We start from the raw sequence: 16,135 nt of genomic DNA on the forward strand, positions 1-16,135 counted from the left end.
TAATGAATTAATTGATGATTTGGTATGGAAATGATAAAAATGTGAATTTTAGGTTGTGGAATACATTGGAGGATATGTGAATATGATCTAGGTACATTAGGACTGTTTTGAATGTGGAATAAGTGATTTTGGATGGAGAGTTTGGTAAAATTGAGGTTTAGAGATTTTTGGTAAAAATGGATTTTGGGTGAACTTTAATGGATCATATATTGAGCTAAGGTTTTTGAAATTGAATGATTTTTGTATCAAATTAAAGATAATTCAAAGAGCTTTAAAAAGGTATAGATTTTGTAGAAATAGGAGTTTTGTAGAAAAAGATATGATCATCGAAAGTTGGTGTTAGAAATTTGAATTCCGTGATATTACAGAATTTGTGATTTCTAATTTGTATGCGCACGCACACTGCTGTGCGTGCACTCTGAACAGTGGCTATATTTTGACTTATGCGTACGCACAGCCTTGTGCGCAGCACACGCTATGAATTTTTGAAAACGTGCGTACGCACACTCTGATGTGCGCACACACCCTGTGAAGTTTGCAAGTTTTGCGTACGCACAACCTTGTGCGCACATACACGTTGGGAAGTACGTTCTGCTGGGAGCAATCGCACGTTTCTATGTGTGCACTCAACAAGGAAAATTTCACCTTCTGTGCATACACACAACCCTATGCGTACGCACACTTTGAGAAACTCTTCTGGGAGTGCGTATGCACAAGCCCATGCGTATGCACACTTCCCTGTTTTTCAATAAAAACTTGTTAACTATTTTACCTTCCCGACAAACTTGTAAGCTTCCATAACACTTATTTAAGATTCTTTAACTTGAATTTAGGCTTGGAGACATAGAGAATACCATAATTAGGTTATTTAGACAAATTCAGGTAAAAAGTTTAGAAAATGGAGGTGTAAGTTTCTGGAGTACTGAGGAAGGATTTGTTAAGTGAAATGACGAAGTACTGCAGTAAATTGAGGTAATGAGTTGTGGAAATTATTAATTGATGATGGTTGAGACGAGTCAAGGACTCAGAGTGGAATGATGGATTACTGATGTACTGAAAAAAATGATTTATGAAATCCACTGCTATACTATTTCATACTAAGATTGTTGAGATGCTATGCATCTGGCAAGGATGGTTGGTTAATCCCACTTGTCGAGGTCGTGGCGGTGGCGTGAGAACGATTGGTTAATTCTGCTTATGTTAAGATGTGAGGTCTGTGGCAAGAGTATCCCGCTCGTATCATTTCGAAACCATTAGAGTGTGCAGGCACTATATTCTGGACCGTGTTTCGGGCAGGATATCTTGGGGGTTTCCATTCTGAGAGCAAAGGGCGACATCTCCATGGAAATGTGTTGGGTTGGCAGTTAAACTGACGATGTGATATCACAGCCAAATAGGACAAGCATTCATCATGCGCATCTTCTATCTGTTTGTTTGCTTTGCTGACTTGAATTGTGATAAACCCTGATTTCGTAGTTTATCTTGTGCTTAATTTGGGGGATTTTATCACCTTTTCCTACATTTATTCAATGAAATAGCATGATTTTGCAATTCTCCCTTGATTTTTGCTTAAATGTAAAAACATGCTTTTTAGGCCCTTAAATTGATGATTTTAACTCACTTTAATTCCATTCGATGCCTTGATATGTTTGTTGAGTGATTTCAGGTTCACAAGGTAAGTATTGGATGGAAGAAATGAGTAGAAAAGCATACAAAGGGGAGAATGCATGAAGAAACAAAGATTGGGAATGAATGCATCAAAGGACGCGCACGCACACAAGGCGCGCACGCGCACAAGTAGTCTCGCCTATAGACGTGCACGCGCACATGGCGCACACGTGCACATGGCGCGCACACGCCAATACTCTCACATAGCCCACTTAAAGGCAAAATGCTGGGGCGATTTCTGAAGCACTTTGGGCCTAACCCAACTTATTTCTAATGCTACTTCATGCAGAATTCAAGCTTGGGCAAAGGGGGGAGCAATTGTTTGAAGTGTTAGCATCATGTAGTTTAGTTTCTAGAGAGAGAAGCTCCCTCTTCTCTCTAGAATTAGGGATTTATTATGCTTTCCATTTGTACCCACCAAGTATTTGACAAAATGCTTGATTGGATTTTAGAGTAGAATTTTATGCTCTTGACTTGGAAAGGTAACTTAGGAACTCTTGAGTTGCTAATGTCCAAGTGATTGATGATTGGGAGCCATTGACCTTAGATCTCACTAATTGAATTGGTGGAGAACTAGGACTTATGGACTTGGATTGACATAGCTCATTTGACTCTCCTTTATTAGTTAGAGGATGACTTAATGGGGTTGATCCTTGCCAATTCTCATGTTGTGATTAGCAATAAGAATAGAGATCCTTGACCACCAACCCTTGCCAAGGCCTTTTGTTATTTGAATTTCCTTATCATTTACTTTTCATGTCTCTTATTCCAAAAACCCCAAAACATACCTCATAGCCAATAGTAGAGCATTTCATTGCAATCCTCGAGAGATGACCCGGAGTCCAAATACTCCGGTTAATTCTTATTTGGAATTTGTACATGTGACAAAACCATAAAATTTTAATTTGATGTGAGGATTGACTATTGGTTTGGACTATACTAACAACGGAATTATCTTGTGGAATTCCGAACAGGTACTAATTCTAGCTATCAAATTGCTTGCCTAATTGTATAACATGATTAATTGCTTCTTGAATTCTTGATATACATGCTATACTTGTGTTTTACTTGCATTATTATTACTTGTGTTTTCTACTGGGATTGAGGAGGTTTGGACATCGGTAGCAATGGGATCGTATGGCGGTTAGGCTGGTGAAGGCTGTGGGACAGCGGTGAACTAATAGTTAGAAATCCCTTAAGTTAGTTCACCCCCATTTCATAAAGATTTTAAAGTATGGTTTTAATTTTAGTTATGCTTTAAGTTAAATCTTATGATTGATATGAAGCTCTAGGATTGCCTTTGGCGTCTCGGGGTCTTATATCTTACATTACTGGGTACTGTTACCATACTGAGAACTCCGGTTCTCATTCCATACTTTGTTGTTGTTTTTCAGATACAGGTCGCAACCCACCTCGGTAAGTTACTTGATGGTGACAGCGCGGAGAACCTTTATCATGATTTGGAGTCTTTTGGCTATTTTGTTTTAAGTTCTCTCACTTTTGTATTTATATTTGCCTTAGAGGCTTGCTTTGAGAGAGATATTATGTATATGCTGTTTTAACTCGCCAAACTCTGTATGTCTGTATATCACTAGTCGTCCTAAACTCCGCAGGCTGAGGCTAGTTCCTTATGACTATTATATCCTCTTATATACTTATATTTTTTGTTATCTTATATATTTATCTTGTGCTTTAAGTTTGTAGTTTCGTATGAACGTTTTGCGCTTTTGTAACTCTGTTTTTGAGCTTATTTCTTCATCGGGCTTCTAGAATTATTACTTCCTTCTATATATATTAATGTATAAGCCTTAGGATTTTCATGACCTCTGATTAACCTTTGCTTTACGGTATGAGGTAAGACTTAGGGTAATTAGGGTGTTACACTTTCAGCTCATTAATAATTGCTTGCCACCAACAATTATGAAGAATTTCCTAAACACAAGTATTTGGTTTTATGTGAAGGAAGATAGCTAATGATAATGCCTTGTGAGAAGGAGATAGACTGTCATAGCAAACATAATTGCAGATAGGATGTTGTTTTGAAATCTAAGATGATTGAGCTGTTGAAGTGGAGAGTTACATGCAATGAAAGTCATTAAGGTAGCATGATTTTTGTTTTGGTGTTTCGAATCTTCTAAGGATGAGAATATTAGGTTGTGTTGTTGGTAGATTGTTATAGGTGAAGTGGGTTGACTGATTGTATATTTTGTGTGGGATTAAGCTCTACCAAGGGAAGCATGGGTGAGGAATGATATGCATGATCTGTGATGCAAGTTTAAGGCTGAGGATTTGAGAAATTTTGAGAATGAGTATCATGTTTATGTCTATTAGACACAGGTACAAAAATATCATCTAGAATTTGATTTTTGCCTTGGGGAACAAGTTTTCATAAGATCTATATCTGAAAGAGTATGTGCTGAATTTTGAAATGAAAAATATGTTTCGTAAACTTCTACATTCCTTGATATAAACATTTCTCTAGTTTTTAAGTCAAACAAAACTGAACCTTTTGTGCCAATTTTAAAACCCAAGAAAACACATTTTCTTGCTCGTGCATCATCTAGTTTCTTTCTATGAGAAGTGATAGTAGATGCAAATACCAAGCAACCAAATACTCGAAGATGCTTAATTACTGGTAAGTTTTGAAAAATAAGTTGGTAAGGAATTTGATAGTTAATAGAACTACTTGGAATCCAATTAATAACGTGAATAGCATAAGCAGTAGAAAAATTCCAAAGGTATTTAGGAATGTTACTTGGTACATTGGTTGCCATGGAAGAATTAGGAGCAGAAAATTTTTCAGATTGTTGGAATAAAGCAATTAAAGCTTGCTTTTGATCTTCAGAGAACAAGGCATCAAAGCTTTTATTTCCTTCCTTTTATGCAGAAGGTATAGGAGCAATGTTGACATATTTATTCATCTCAGCTAAGAGAGTTGTCACATTATTGATAGTAGTTGATCTAAATTTTTGAGTCTGTCTTGTTTGGTTTCGCTGCATATGAGGAGGAAAACCATGCTTATGATATCATGTGTCCACTAAGTGTCCCATCTTTTCACAATGGGAACACAATTTGATTGAGCCTCTTCCGCCAATTTTACCTCTTCCTCCCCTTTCTCTTGCAAAAGCACGAGCTCTATTACCATTGTTAAAGGAGCTAGGTATATTATTGAGATCATTTACAACTTCTCTGGTTTTTGCTATCTCAGAATGACCAAACTGTTGTTCTTGTTAAAGAAGCAATGAAAAATGGTGTTTACATTAGGTAGAGGTTTCATTAACATAATTTGAGATCTTATAGTTGAGTACATTTCATTTAACCCCCTTACAAATCTGATAGCATGTCCTTGTCTTCTATATTCCCTCATAGTTTCCAATCCACATGTATAAACCATCACATTTACATATCAAAACAGGTCTTAATTCATCCAATTCTGCCCAAATTCCTTTCTATTTTGTGTAATATGAGGTGATGGTCATGTCTTCTTGTTTATTGGCAAAGAGCTCTTCCTCTAATTCAGCAATCCTAAACAGATTACCCTCGTAAAATCTATGTCTTAAATCTTCTCAGAGCTTTTGAGCATCATTACACCACAGTACACTATTAAGTATCTCAAGACTCAAAGAGGCATGTAACCAAGAAAGCATAAAATTATTGCATCTATCCTAAGCATCATATGTAAAATCACTCTAATCTGGTTTGGGGACTGTTCTATCAATGAATCTAATTTTGTTCTTCGATCTTAATGAAATTAACATTGACCTAGCCCAGCTTTGGTAACTCTGAACCGTTAAGGGAGCAGAGGAGAGTGATATACCTGGAGTTTCATTGGAATAGAGGTAAAAATGGCTTGATGGGTCTTGGAGAGGACTTGTTGTAGATCTTGCAATTTGCATCTGATAGGCTAAAAATTGTGCCATTAGTCGTGCAAAATTTGCATCTCAATTGATGAGAAGCTCAGATTTTCTTGATTATCACCTATCTCTAGATTTACCACGTTACATGGAGTAGCCATTAATGTGTGCTTCACTCAACACAAAAACAGAAAATGCAACTCAATCTGCTTCATACCTCCACGCTCACCACACTATGTAAAAAATCTCAGCCATGAATGTTTGAGATGGGTGAGAGTGTGTGAAGATGATGTGATTAGAAAAGGAAATAGAAAGAAAATGATTAGGGAAGAAGAAAGATATGAACAAAGTTGCACACTCTATTATAGTGGTAAATCTCAACGCAATCAATATATCAAAAAGGTTTATATAGAAGTAAGAGAATGAGTAAAAAAAATGGGTAGACTAACTCTAGTTGGCTAACTCTAGTAAATATACTTGAAGCTAACAACCACTAGTGAAAAATAACACGACTAGTGAAAACAACATGAATGCACACTAACTACCACTATTACACACAAATGCACAACTTGGATTGGTGACAACACTAACAACCATTAACAATAGGAGAAGGTGTGGAGGATGCTTCTAAAGAGGTAGTAGGAGAAGGTATGGAGGATGCTTCTAAAGAGGTAGCAGATCTTTTTATCAAGCATCAAGACCCCAGTGCCAAGTTTGTAACTGATGAGAGAGGATTATGCCAATTCGGAATTTAGACAAAATAGAACTTCTTCCGTTGCAAGTATAGTCCAAACTGGCAATGGATCCTCTCAATCAAAGTTTAAAATAAAGAATTGTCACAATTCAAATGAAATAACCAAGAGTATTTAAACTCCCAGGTCATTCTCCCTAGGAATTGCAATTAAGTGTCATATTATTGGCTATGAGGGAAGTGGGGTTGTGATTGCAAGTGACAAGAAAATTAAAATGCAAGGAAGTAAATAGACATGCAAGGAATTAAAGCTCAAAGCAAGTAAATAAAAAATGGAATTCAAGTGGCAAAAAAGAGGAACTCTAAGCAAGGATTGGGAATTAAGGATTCCTATCATAATCATAGACCACAAACATGATAATTGCTAAGAATTAATCCCAATTAGTCTATCCTAACATCAAGAATAAGTCAAAAGGGCATAATTGATCTCAATCCATAAGTCCTAATCAACTCACTAATTAACTTAGTGAAAGACTAGCATTAGTGGAAACCAAACCAACTAACAATCCTAATCACAATAGCGAATGGACATCTATGACTCAAGGTCACCTAATTATCTAATTCCAACCCAAGAGTGTGAAAAAATATACAAAAATTAGAAGAGACATTTTATCAAATACCTAACATGCATAAAAGGAAAAATGTCATAAATTGCAATAAAAATAAATTTTATAACTACCAATTGCATGAAAATAAAAATAACAACTCAAATGGGCATCAAAGAAACATAAAACATCAAAATTGCATTAAAGAAAATAAAAATTGACAAGAGTATTCATAAACTAAAAATGACAAAATTGAAAAAATGATAAAAGAAATTAAGAAGATCAAAGCAAGAGAGCATGAAAACATAAGTGAAATTACACTAAAACAAAAATTAAATACTGAAATTAAAGAGAAATTAAACTAAGTAACCCTAATTCTAGAGAGAAGGGGGAGCTTCTCTCTCTAGAAACCTACTCTAAAACATGATAAAATCTAAATCTAATTGCTCCCCCCTTCATCCCTCTTCAATTTAGCTTAAAATAGCTTCAGAAATGAGTTGGATTGGACTCTGAAAGCCCAAAAATTGCTGGATTTTTTATTTAAATAAATAAAATAAATGTAATAATTACCAAAATAAATAATTTGAAAATATTTACCAATTTGCGCTCACCAGTCATATCTCGTTTACATTATAAATGAGATAAAATTGTGTGTATCTCGTTTACAGTGTAACGAGATATGACACATCAGCTAAAACGTGGCTATCTCATTTACACTGTAAACGAGATAAGGCTGAACGGTGCCTATAAGTATAAGTCGTTTATAGCCTTTTCCTGGATCCCATTTTGACTTAGTCAAACTCTTTCTCCCCTCTTTTCACCCTTTCCAACCATATTTGAGACCGATACGGTGATGGCACGCTAGGCAGGGAATGACGGAGACATCAACAAACTTAACGAGACGTCGCATTACGCCGGGGCAGCCGATTTCGAGGTTAGTTATGTTTAGTTCGGTTAATCTAAGTATGTGAACATTGTTAGGGTAGTCTTGTTGTGACAAGCACTGAGTAAAATGATAATTAGGGTTTGGACTGTATGATGAATTTAGAATATTTGCTTGTGTAAGATTGGTATGACTTAATTAGGATTTGCTTACCGACATAAGTAATTTAGAGACATCTGTATAGTAGAGACATGGTAGTATGTTCTTAAGTAGTAGTACTTTGTTCTTAAGTAGAGTACAAAAATTTATTATTATCACTTTATAGGTTAATTTTTTTTAAATTTCGCAGAGGCCTCGCCTTCTACTGCCTCGATGAGTCACCCATACACTTCCTCCACCAGACACCATCGTCCCGTATCTGGCTGAGGCTGGATTCGGCGACACGGTGCCCCTCAGGGACTTCACATTTGACAATTTCCTGATTTCAGCACCCGTGGAGCGATCGCGTCCGGAGATGCACACGTTTCATCTCCTGTGGGGTGAGGTCACTATCACCCTGCAGGACGTGGCATACCATCTAGGCCTACGTGCACACGGAAACCCCGTCGAGGGGTGCTTTCGTGACTTTGGTAGGTGGTACGGCATGGAGACGTAGGCCATGGTGGAGCAGCTGCTTGGTGTCACGCCTTCGGTGGCGGCACAGCAGGCTGCGCAGAGGAAGGAGTCGTTCACGCTGAAGCTGGTTTGGTTGTGTGATCGTGTAATAAGTCGTTCACCCAGCAAGTGCGTGACGGCACGGATAGTGGAGAGATTGGAATAAGCCACAGTCACACGTACCATCCGATAGTCGAACACGGAATGAACCTCTCCCCATCCCTCAAACGGCTCTAGCTCCTCCACAACAAACACAGAGGCCCACTTGTCACAATGAGTGACACGCATCTTCGATATCTCTTCTCTGTTCTTCTCAATGGTGGCCAAGAGTTTCTATGAGAATCGGCATCCAGCAGCCAGCTGTGACTACGCCTCTTTGCCCTTCGTCACGAAAAACTTCTGCAATCTCTCGTACGTGATGCTCACAATGGCAGAAATCGGCAAGTAACGGGTGCCCTTCAACACTGCATTGATGCACTCGGACAGATTTGTCGTCATGTGACCAAACTGATGCCCGCTGTCGCAATGTTGTAGCCAAATCACTTTCCTGACATGACTATCCCAGTCAACCATTACCGGGGAGACTACTCTTAACGCATCCATGTACCACTCGTAATCGGCCTTGCTTGGACTATAAGCAGCGTTAATGAGGTATCTCTTGCCTTCGGCTAACTTGAATCGAGTCATAAAATTTGTAGCCATGTGTCTTATGCAGTAAGCATGGTAGGCTCTTGGGGGATGCAAACCACTGTCATCGGAGCTAAGCGCGGCCTTGATAGCCTGAGATCTGTCGGAGATAACCAACAAGCCGTCTTGTGGGGTGACGTGGTGTCTCAGATTAGTTAGGAAGAACGACCATGACTCGGTGTCCTCTGACTCCACAATGGTAAAAGCAATAGGCAGAATGTTGCTATTCCCATCTTGCGCCACCACAATAAGTAACACACCACCATACCTGTCATACAGATGCGTACCATCTATAGAGACAAAGGGCTTGCAATGCTTGAAGGCCTCGACACATGACGGAAAAGACCAAAATACCTTGTCAAACATACTGCAGTCATATACCAGGAGGTGTCTATCGTAGAACAGTTTGACGCATAGGTCACAAATGGTACTAGAAAACAACTCTGCAGTGCCTGAAGCAACTTCAGAACCTTATTGTATGACTCTTCCCAATCTCCATAGATTTGTGCAATTTCCTTCTGCTTGGCCATCCACACCTTTCTATACGATGGTTTGAAGTGATAGCTTGCTTGGACCGCACTTTGCAACACCGGAATGCTTACAGAGGGGTTGGACTGAATCAACGGCAAGATGACCCTACAGATCAGAGTGCTGTCTAACTGACGATGGTCTTGAGACATGGTGAGTGTTAAATGACTGTGCACTCCACCTACCCTCCGAACCTCCCTGAACACAACAAAACAGGATTGCTTCAGCCATGTCGTACACCTACTTAGTATATCATATAGAAGTAATGAAAAGCACAAGTAAACTTAAGCTTACCAGTATCCGAGGTTCTGCCGAAGGGCCACACGGAGGCTCCATTGACACTCATTCTCAACTTGACGACACTGCACATGGTACTTTAACCAGTCTGATTCGATCACCCGATACTCTGCACTCCTCCAAATACTGTAGTTTATCACACCCTGAAGCACTGCCTCTCGGCTTCTAAACTTGTGGCCGACTCGAAACTATACACCGCCGTCTAGGTTGTAATCCTTTTCACTTGTGTCAAGAAATGGAGTCATCTCAAGCATGGCGTCTAGATCCAGACTGTGATAATGAGACAGAACTGCCGAAAGCGCCGGTATTGGAAGAGGTGGAGGCAGGACATGACGGGCCACGATCTGAACATGTGTCTCTGGAGCACACTCATCCTCATGCCCACTATCAGACAAGTCGTTGTCACCACTGTCCGCCACATAATCCTCGTCTGACTCCTCCTCGTCCTCCTCTGCCTCATCCACTGGAACATCGACATGAATGGGTGATGGTGCGAAGGATCGGTCGTCTTGCACATAGGTCGAGTGTACGGAAGTACCACTGCACTGTGCCCCACCTCTGCAGAGAACTCCATTACTTGTTCCACCATGATCCTCCCATGGATGTCAAACATCAATCACACATGCACGTCCCCTAGAAGTCAGAGTAGTCGAAACCGGAAGACTCCGTTATCCATTGGTTCCAGCAACCTATACGCCATCCTTCTAATTTCCATCGCTTTTATACCACCGAGCTTGCTCAATATCAAACTCCTTAAATCGGACAACGTCTCCACACGCTGAGTGCAAAACAATATCGGATCCTCACACTCAAATATCACCCTGTTGTCATCGTTTCTCATACGACAGTTGGGATAAACAAGCACAACTATGTATGGACTATTACTGGCCATTAATGCCTTGTATTTGTGAGAAATATGAGACCCAAAAAGGATAGAAAAAGTTTGTGAAGAATACCAAGAGTTACACATCCTTTTATAGCTGGTGGAATTTTACTCTATGTATCTCGTTTACACTGCAAACGAGATGAACATTGCATGTATCTCGTTTATAGTGTAAATGAGATATATCTCTATCTTGTTTACACTATAAATGATATACATGCAATTTCATCTCTTTTACAGTGTAAACGAGATATGAATGGAAAACGCAAATCAGTAAATATTTTTCAAATTATTTATTTTTGTAATTATTACTTTTATTTTATTTATTTAAATAAAAAATTTGAAAATCGCTGCCAGCGAGTAGCAATTAATGAGGTCACGTGACAGGACTTATGCGTACGCACAGAAGTGTACGTATGCACACTTGGTGATTTTCTTCTTGTGCGTACGCACAAGTGTGTGCATACGCACACCCAAACTCGATGTCCAATATGACAAATTGTATATCATTTTGAAGCTCCGGATGTTAGCTTTCTAATGCCGCTGGAAACGCCTCATTTGGACCTCTATAACTCAAGTTATGATCAATTTAGTACAGAGAAGTCAGGATTGGCAGCTTTCCAAATCTTTCATTTCTTAAATTCTTCCACTTTGCATGCTTTCCTTCCTCACTTCTTCAATCCATATTTGCCTTCAAAACCTTAAATCACTCAACAAACACATCAAGGCATCAAATGGAATTAAAGTGAATAAAATTAACAATTTTAGGTCCTAAAAAGTATGTTTTTACTTTTAAGCACAATTTAGGAAGAAATCATGAAACTATGCTATTTCAATGAATAAATGCAAGAAAAGTCAATGAAATTCACCCAATTAGAGCAAATAAATACCATGAAATGTGGATTCATCAATAATCATTTTGGCCATATTGCTTGGCAATGCTTCAGTAGGTTCAATCAAGATATTCCACTCCATCATAAAATTCACAATTCAATCAACCATCTCAGTTCACAAATACTAAAGCATCTATAGTTTCTTTACAGAAAGCAATCATACAATAATACATCCTCTACCAGCTCCATCATTTCATAATCCTACTGCTTTTTGTAGCTATTCTTTCCATTGTATCTAATCCAAATTGGTATCCTGATACTGGAGCTTCCCACCATATAACTCCAGATTCTTCCACATTCTTACAATCTTCAGAATACACAAGACCAGATTAAGTGCAGATAGAAAATGGATCAGGTTTACCTATTTCCAAAATTGACAGTTTTACGTTGTATGCTATAGATTCTAAAAGATTATTTTTCTTACAAGACTTAATTCACTCACCTGAAATTACTAAGAATCTAATTTCTATTTCTAATTTTGCAAAAGATAATGAGGTTTATTTTCAATTTTATGCCACTTCTTAGTTAAACGTGAGCATACTAATCAAGTGTTGTTGTAGGAATTTAAAGATGATGGTATCTATAGATTTCACAATATAGTTGTTCCTCATATTTTTAATTCAACTAATTCTACACAACCTTGTATCTTTATTAAACCATTAGTTTTTTTAGAATTGTGACATTTAAGACTAGGTCATACCGCTATGAAGACAATATCGTCTATTTTTTTATATTTAATTTTGATGCACTGTCAATGTAAAGTAGTTTTATACATGTATCTAATTATATAATGTCACATTAGTAAAAATAACTACTTTTCACATTGACCACATGAATGGTAATCCAAAAGAATGGATGTGATTGCACGACTGTATAAAACGCTTTACACTGTTAGTTCAACAAAATTAAACTCTTCTTTCCAATTATAACATTACTATTTAGAATAAAGACAAATCATTATAATCTAAAAATATGTAAAAATTGTATGAATGTAAAGAGGTGAATTATATAGTAAAGATGTAAGTTTATAGATTTTTCTTTTAATAGAATGAAAGAGAGATTAATAAAGGTAGGACCCACATTTTGAATAATAATAAAATAATAAAAAATAACTATAAAAGGAATTATTAATAAAGGTAGGACTCACATTTTGAATAATAATAAAATAATAAAAAATAACTATAAAAGAAATTATATTCTCTCTTTATACCACTCCAATCTGTACAGTAGAATGCCCCATGTAAAGATGCACAAGTTGGCTTTTTTTTTGGTAACACCCTAAATTTTTATACTAAAATGGTGTTTTTTCGAAAGCTTATTTTTTGGTGACTAGTTTTAGTTTGATGAGTTGGTTTTGAATCTCGAGATAAAATAAATAATAATATGATATTACTATTATATTATTCTTTTATTTTATATGCTATAATCAAAATAGAGTTTAGATAATAATATTATTAGCGAGTTCGATATCTGTCGATATAAGTAAATGTTAGTATTCTTTGATGAACTTAGATTTGCTAAAACTTCATCATATATCATCTATCCTTATAATCATTATGTTACTAATATTATTTATATTAGTAAATCATATATATTTATCTCTATATGTATTATTATTTGTGTTTTAATACATTTAGGTTTTATAATTATCTGTTTAATATATTTATAACTTAAATCGCTGACTCAGCAATTTAAAACTTTGACACATGGCCCTTAATGACACACGCCCCCTCCTTATTACACCATATAGTATCATCATCTCATTTTCTCTTCTTCTACATTGAACCATGAAAGAAAGAAAAAGAAAGAATTCCAACAACACATATTGATTTCTTGAGTTCTGTAACTTCCATAAAAAATTTAAACCAATTAAAATGTTCGTCTCTTCTTCCTCTTCACGATGACACCACGTTCCATGGAAGGAATCATGAGGTGAAGCTGCTGTCCCTTCAAGCATGGTTCGGCCAAGTGGATGATCAAAGTGGAATAGACGATTTTTTACGTTTTCTTTTTAGATTTCTCAGTCAGAAAACTTTCTTGGTGCTTTAGTGTTGGTGGCTACAACAAGGAGGTAGAGTTTGGTTAAATTATAAATGATTAATTGTGTTGTTGGTGCGTGTTGACTAAAGTGATGATTGATGTTTAAAATCATATGTTTATTTGCTTATATTTTTTATGAAAATTTAGTGTTTTTCAAGCTAAACAATTTGGTTCTAAAGAGATGCTGGAAACCGAACTATTCCAGCCTGAAACAAGGCTGTTTAAAAGCTTTAATCATGTGAAATTTGATGTGGTTTAGTGGCTAGGAAGTTGAATTAACAATTGAAAAAAATCGGTTACCAAAAAAAATTAAAAAATTAGTTAAAAATCAAGTTAAAATGGATGAACTTTGATGATGTTAGTTTGGTTCTTGAAGAACGAGAAACTCTAGAAGCTTTGATTATTCTGATGTCAAAATATAAATAATAAAAAGTTTGGAGTTGAAAGTTAATTAAGTAAAAGTTTGGGAGTTAAAGCAAAATTTTCAAAAGTTAAGTGGTTTAAGTGTAATTTTTAGAAAGTTTGGGAGTCAAAATAAATTTTTAAAAGTACAAAAGCTAAATATTATTAATTGAATTTCAGCTCTAACATATTATAATATTATTATTATTTTATTTAAATAATTATCTTATGAATAAAAATATAACTAAAGAGTGGAAAAAAGACAAATTTTTATAAAAATTTTAGAAAGACAAATCTAAGTTCAGAATTGGATTTCTCTTTCATAAAACATCTGGAAAAAGGTGAGGGAAGAGTGCGAAGATAAATTGTGATGCTAAAAGTAAAGAATTAAAAGAATGATGCCAAAGAAAAGAAAAGAGAAGTAATGACTGTGAAATGATTAATGAAAGTGGAAATTAAGAACTGAGAGTCAATTGAGTGGCTACGGCCATAAGACTTACATAATTAAAGACTGAGTATTTGTTTGGGACTTTAGTACCAAATTGTATGTGGAGACATCCGCATGCTAATACCCTATTTCCTAGACATAGGCCAATCAATGTAATGAAAAGTCAACTAATTGCTACAACCATAAGTCTTATGCAATTTGAGAGTCAATTGATTATCTTCGGTCATAGGACTTGTGTAATTGAATATCTAGAAAGTCATATCTAGGATTCATGCTCGGATAATTTGTCGGAAGTGGCAAGGCAACTGACACATGAGCTTATGGCCTGCATAGGGCTAGACATTCATCATTCTTGGTTGCTGCATCTTTGTTTGCTTGTTTGTGTGTGTTCTTGAATTTTTTTGCTATGTGATATTTTCTGTGTATTCTCTATTTATATATTGCTTGCTAGATTTCTGTCGTGGCACGCTAAGTAATAAAGAATCAATGAACTTAACTTCTAACCCCAACCTTACTAAGGATTCTCCAGTTCTTACTCCCTCTTTCTACCCTATGGATGGAGACGGGAGAACCTTTCCATGATCTACTAGAGGTTTTCGCTTACGAGGACCTTGAACTCATCCGCATGTATATACACCACATCCCTCTAGAAAGAAGGACCAAAAGAAGGACCATATGATTGCTATTGCTTGACGACATCCTGTTTAGTCACATCTGAAGACTTATAGTGTCTTTCCCTCGTACCTTAGAAGGATTAGGCTTATAAAGAGAATTAGGCTAGCCAGGATTCCAATTTAGGAATATTTTGAATAGGTCAGGACCTGGGATGTCATATGTATCTATATGTATATAAATACTATCTAGCTATGCTAGGAGTGTTCTGATTGGATGCGTACGAGATTAACAACACATGACTATAGTCTTGAATCTTATATATTTAGATGGTTGACTATATTACTGACGTTATATGCTTTACTTGTTAGACTTCTATAACTTTGTAATGTATATTTTTGTACTAATGACTTAACGCTTTCAAAATAATTAAAAATTAACCGTAAAACGACGACGTATTAATCATGATTAGACTCATTTAATAAATAATAGATAATAAATAAAAAGACAGGTTAGTAACACTCAGTTTTCGGTATGATATAGAGATACTGAAAATTAGACTGTTACATTCTTTATCCTCTACTACCTACAATGCTTTTTTACAATTAGTTTTCTCTAATATTTGGGACCATCTCCTTTTATTTCACATCTTGATTTTAAATACTATATAACTTTTATTGATGCATACTCTAAATACACTTATCTTTGCTTGTTACATACCAAATCTTAAGTTTTCTTAGCTTTTCAACAGTTCAAATTATACAAGGAGAACCTTGCCAACCATAAGATTAAAGAATTTCAATCTGATAATGGAAGGGAGTACATATCAAATCAATTTAAGTCTTGTCTTGCTCAAGTAGGTATTGTGTAAAGATTTTTTTTTTGTTCCTATATAATAGAATGGAGTAGTAGAAAGAAAACATAGACACCTCATACAAATGAGTATTGCCATGTTATCTATTGCCTCCATAACTCTTACTTTTTGAGATG

The sequence above is a fragment of the Arachis duranensis genome, chromosome 3 (assembly GCF_000817695.3).
Source record: "Arachis duranensis cultivar V14167 chromosome 3, aradu.V14167.gnm2.J7QH, whole genome shotgun sequence".
In the NCBI taxonomy this organism is placed as follows: domain Eukaryota; kingdom Viridiplantae; phylum Streptophyta; class Magnoliopsida; order Fabales; family Fabaceae; genus Arachis; species Arachis duranensis.